This window comes from Dipodomys spectabilis, unplaced genomic scaffold (assembly GCF_019054845.1).
Source record: "Dipodomys spectabilis isolate Male_0828 unplaced genomic scaffold, ASM1905484v1 ptg000072l, whole genome shotgun sequence".
NCBI lineage: Eukaryota > Metazoa > Chordata > Mammalia > Rodentia > Heteromyidae > Dipodomys > Dipodomys spectabilis.
Window position 1 is genome coordinate 1325462 of NW_024870749.1, and position 5619 is coordinate 1331080.

Consider the following 5619-nt stretch of genomic DNA (forward strand, 5'->3'; position numbering starts at 1 on the left):
TAATGCAACCAAGACAAAGCTGATGAAGAAAACAATGTTACCTTCAGGTTAGCATAGATATCTGCTCTGATAAAGGAAGATGATGGTCTTACAACCATCATACCAAAGGTCCCTCTGGAGATAGGAGATTGCATTTTCTCTGCCTTCCTAGCTTCCAGGGTTACCTCTGGCCTCCCAGTAAAGGAATTCCTTTCTAAGAAAAAAAGCATGCCACCAAATTGCACAAGGCCAGCACATCCACATTATTTCTGCTTAAGAACACTTCTCCTACCATATACTGCTGATTCTCACCCATAACCCTAGCCATTCAGGAGTTTGAGAGCAGAGGATCTCCGTTCAAAGCTTGCCGGGGCAAGAACAGTCCGCAAAACTTTTTATCACCTTCACCACAAAAAGCCAGTAGGAGAGTTGTGGGCCAAGTGGTACAGTACTACCCTTGAACAAAAGCGCTCAAGGACAGTGCCCAGTCCTGGAGTTCAAGCCTAATACTGGCACACAGACACACAGACACACAGACACACACACACACACACACACACACACACACACACACACACGAAAAGCTAGAAGTGGAGCTGTGGCTCAATAGTATAAGATTAGTCTCTTTTTGTACATTTTTATTGTAAAAATGCTGGACAGAGGGGTTACATTTACATGAGCAAGGTACTGAGTACATTTCCTATTGATCATTGTTACCTCCTCCTTTGTTTTCTCCCTACCCTACCTTCCCTCCCACCTCCACAAAATACCCTTCCCATCTCACCCCCACCAAAGTTGTAAAGTTCATTTTCAACTTAGTGTTTTGTACATCTTATTGTTACACTGGGTCAACTGTATCCCCAAAAAACAAAGTTCAGTCTTATGTGAAAATTTTCACTAAGGTAAAATGTCAATGCCCAGAGTTCAAACCCAATATCAAAATACATTTTTTTAAAAAGACTACTTTTAATAAGCTTTCCAAACATAACTGGTTGTCATCCTTTTATGGTACTGAGGTTTGAACTCATGTTTTCCAGATACACACTGTAGTATTGAGCCACACGTATAATTTTTGCTGTTTTTGAGACAGGGTCTCATTACCTGCTCAGGTGTGCAACTGGATTTCAGTCCTCCCACTTTCCTCTCCCATCACTGCTGGGATGAGAGGTGCACACCCCTGTGCACAGCTTCTTCTGTTCAGATGAGGTCTCAAAGAATTCTGCCTGGGTTGATCTGAAAACACAACTTTTGCAGTCTCAGCCTCCCCAAAAGCTCAGCTTTTAGGTTCACATCACTATGCTCGGCTTATTGAAGCCCTAAATTCAATCACCAATACAAAAATTGAAAATGAAAATAAATTTAAATGGAAAGGCAGTATGGTAAGAGCAGGGAAAAAGGATGGAGCAATGATCTTGGGCAGCTCCTGAAGTCCAATCTGATGGCTTTATTTACCAACATTGGAGAATAAAATGAAACTATGTAACAAGACAGCCCTGTCTGTTTTTCCTTAGCAACAAGACAGCCCTGCCTGTCTTTTCTCATTTATGTCAGAGCCAAAGGGCTCAGTAGACCACGACTAAAGGAGGAAGTTAGAGCTGTGTAAGATGAAAAAGAACAAGCCCGGGACATGTCTGGAAATCAAGAAAGCTTCTGGAACCTTAGAACTCTTAGGCATTTCAGAGACTACTATTCCAAAAAAAAAACAAAAAAACAAATGTTCAGAGAGAAATTCAAGATGTGCTCTGAGGTGTGTAGATTCCCTTACTCAAAGAACATACAGACCTCCCAATGGCACAATCCTCCCTGCCAACTATAGTTCTTCACAGTGAGTGTCAGGGGGTAAACACACTGCCCTTTTCTACCCACCAGACACCAGCCCACATCCTGAGAGCACCAGGACAGCAGGGAGGGAGGGCTCAGCCCTATAACAGCCCAAAGATGAAGCTCAGAGGACCACACCTAATCACATAATGTTCTCAGACCTCATAAAGTTCTAACCGCTGCCAGAAGGAGTCCTCAGCCTTTCAAAAAGAACAAGCTGTAATACCCAGTTTTACAGCCTATCCCCACGCGCAGGACTTCAAGGAGGGCAATGAACCTAAGCAAGAAGGAATGAAGGGACAAGAGACACGAAGAATGACAGCAAGACAAGGATTCTGATCAAGATGCAAATTTTTATTTTTCACACAGGGGTATTTATATGCTTAGAATAAGGAAGCTTTTTCATTGGCGGTAGCAGCTGCAGGATGTTTGCTTAGGGCAGTGTGAAAAGGTGGTCGTTAGCAGCTACCTGGTGTTTGTTTGGGGCAGGATGAAAAGACCAGATTCTGTAAACAGCCTCGAGATGTTCCAGTGAGATAGTCAAGCCTATCATGCAGAAAGACTCCCTTTAGGGCTCCCGACAACAGCCAAAACTCCCCACCCAGTATTAGTCCTTTTGAGTGACATGCAAGCTAAGTAGGGCTCTCTGATAATTTTCCTAAAATTATCAGGCTCCATGCCAGTGTCCACTCATTTGTCCTCTGGTGACAAAGCCTCAGGGTCCTTCAAGACAGAAGCAGCCATGACCTCAACTCCACCTTCTGTGGGCAGTTCAGCAATCCTTACTCTTTTGCTCCCTCAGGGTTTGTTTCATTTGGGGATAATCTCACAAACACTGTCTCCTAATATCATTGTCCCCGAGGGGCGACTCCCTACCCAAGCAAACAGCCAAACAAGCTGGAGGTGCTCTCTTTGGGAAAGACACACCAGCCTTCCCATGAGCCCATTTTGAGGAGCTCCCCTTTCCCCAGAAGCCTTGGAAGGGGCATCTGCTCCATCCAGCAGCAGGCCTGCCATTCCTACCAGACCCAAACTGACCAAGCATCCTCTAGTGAGCTGAACACTCATTTCCAAGTTGGGAAAGCTGCTGTCCCCAAGTTCTTTGTCTGAGTAGATGCTAGGCAGCTTCTTGTGCCTTCAGGTGCCTCAAGTTGCAGGCTCTGCAAAGCTATCCAGCAAGGTTTCACCTTCCAGCCTGTCTAGTGTACAGCTAGCCAATCCTGGTGTCTGCTTGAGCTCTGGCTTCCCTGGACATGCAGTGTTAGGGAACCCGCAGCTCCTCCTGCCAGTGCCAGCGTTGAATTGCCCACCAAGAGCACCAAGTACTCCTGGTATGTCTACTTTGGTCTTTGGGATTTTGCCCCTCACCAGCATGGGACTCTCTGGTGCATCCAGTTTTAGGGGGATATTTCTGGGTAGCAAGAAAGTCTAACTTTTCATTCGGAAGCTGGCAGTCTACTAATACAGGCTCATCACCTGTCCCCTTGCCAAACTGGATAGCCCTGTTCCTTCAAGGTCCATTGCCCACCCTGTGTTTAGGGGTCCCTTGAGTCAGCTTCTGCTTCCTGAACATGCCCATGTATTCTGAAAAGAGCCCAGAGAAGCCTTTGACATATGTTGTTCCCCAGAAGTCAGGCCACAGTGAGGCTTTTGCAGTGCACAGCCTTGCTCCTAGCACAGTCACTAACAGGGCAATGCCCCCAGGATCCAACGCAGACCTCCTACTTGGGTAAAAAAGGCTGTGCTTGAGTCGCCCACAGTCAGCAGTCAGCAGTCCTGGCACATTGGCATCTACTATGTCCACCCCAGTAGCTATGGGGCCTTTGACATAAAGAAAGAGGCAGGCACACCCGTGTAGGCTGACTTTGGAACAGCTCCTCTTCCAGGTGCAGGCGTGGTGGCCTTTGAAGCACAACATGACAGTGGACACACTAGAAGATCACAGCACACACTAGAAGAACTTGGTAAGCCATGGTCCTGTGCTCAGAGACCTGACAGGCAGGAAATCAGAGAGAGAGAGAAAGAGAGAGAGAGGCTAGCTCTGATTTGTACCAGTTTAAATATCCTTGCCGAGAAAATTTTCACCAAGAAATAAAATGGAAAACTTCTAACTCTAACTCTGATGGAGTAGCTGGGATCAATCTAGACTTCCTCCATAAACAATCACAAAAGAGGATGTCATGTGAAAAAAAAATATGTATATAAATGTATATATAATATGAATATGTAGGCATATATATGTGTATTCACATACGCAATGTGAATATGTATTGTATGTATAATGTGTGTGTGTGTGTGTGTGTGTGTGTGTATATATATATATATATATATATAACATACAGGGAGAAAAAAATACATAGTATTTGAAGGAATAATTACCAAAACCATCCCAAATTTGATTGAAAGCATGAACCCTTCTATGCAGGAATCTAGCAGCTTAAAGAAGTCAATTAACATAATTACACAGGTCCACACTAAGACCCATTCTAATTAAACAGTCAAAGACAGAATATCTCCCAAACACAGAGACACAACTCATCACACACAAGTGATCTTCAATGATATTATGACAAATTTCTCATCCGACACTAGATTAACTATTAGACAGCAAGGGCAACAAATTTAAGGTGCTAAAGGACATATCTAATACCAACCTTTCTAACAAATATATATACTTCCTCCAAATGTGAGCGATGAGCTAAGTACCTAATGATGGCTCAGGCATATAATCCTAACTACTCAGGAAGGTGAATTGTGAGGATTGTGGCTCAGATATTCTGGACCTTGTCCCCTCAGGAGCAAGTTGTAGGACAGCTGTCCTTGAGAAGGCAGAGGCCTTTTTGCCATTTCATTGGTGGAACAAGATATAGGATAAGGTGGGCATCAAGAATGGAGGCTATTGGTTAGTGTCTCCACAGAAGCAATTTATGAGATTCAGGAGTCTTCTATAAGGTCAGAGGACTTTGAGTACTGTCCTAGTGGTTTCAGGAATGGCATAATATGACCAGAGCAACCTCAAGCCCACATGGAGTCCTTAGCCACAGTCTTTGAAGCCTATGAGCTACAGTAGCAATGCTGGCAAGCTATGATTGGTCCACTTTTTCTCTGACCTCACTGGCCCAGACTCTGATTGGTCCATTTCCTCTATGATGTCACTATGCTGGGCTGTGATAGCTCCATTTTGAGAGGTCATGCAGGATATATAGGAAGCCACTATACTCCAACCTATGTCAGTTAACACCTTTAGGAGCTCTTGATTGGTGACCCACTGGACTGTCTCAAAGCTAAATCCATGATATTTTTGGCTGGGGGTTGAGTTGTTATTTGGATTTTAGTATTTATTTTTACTTTTTCTGGGTTTTTCATTATTTTATTCAGTTAATTTTAGGTAGACTTGCTGCCTGCCACCATAGCAGAAGCATGGAAGAATACAAAGAATCATCCTCCAGATCTTTGAAGGAGGAGATCATCAAACAATACCAGATGAAAGACCTCATTGACCATGGTACTAATGGACAAGTGAAGCTGGCCCATCCTCACCTCACACACATGGCAATGTCAGTTAAAATACTCCTGAAAGGAGAGTTCTCCAGTCATCAGTTAAAGAATGAGGTGGACATTTTTAAGACGGTATGGCACAAACACATCATGAGGTTGTACCAGGTGATGGAGAAGGAAGAGTATGTGTATTTCATCATGGAACTGGTCAGTAGAGGATACCACCTGGGTTGGATCTGAAAATTCTGCAACCTATATGAGGATGAAACCAAGAGGCTCTTCACACAAATTATAAGTGGTGTTCACTACCCACACTAGAAT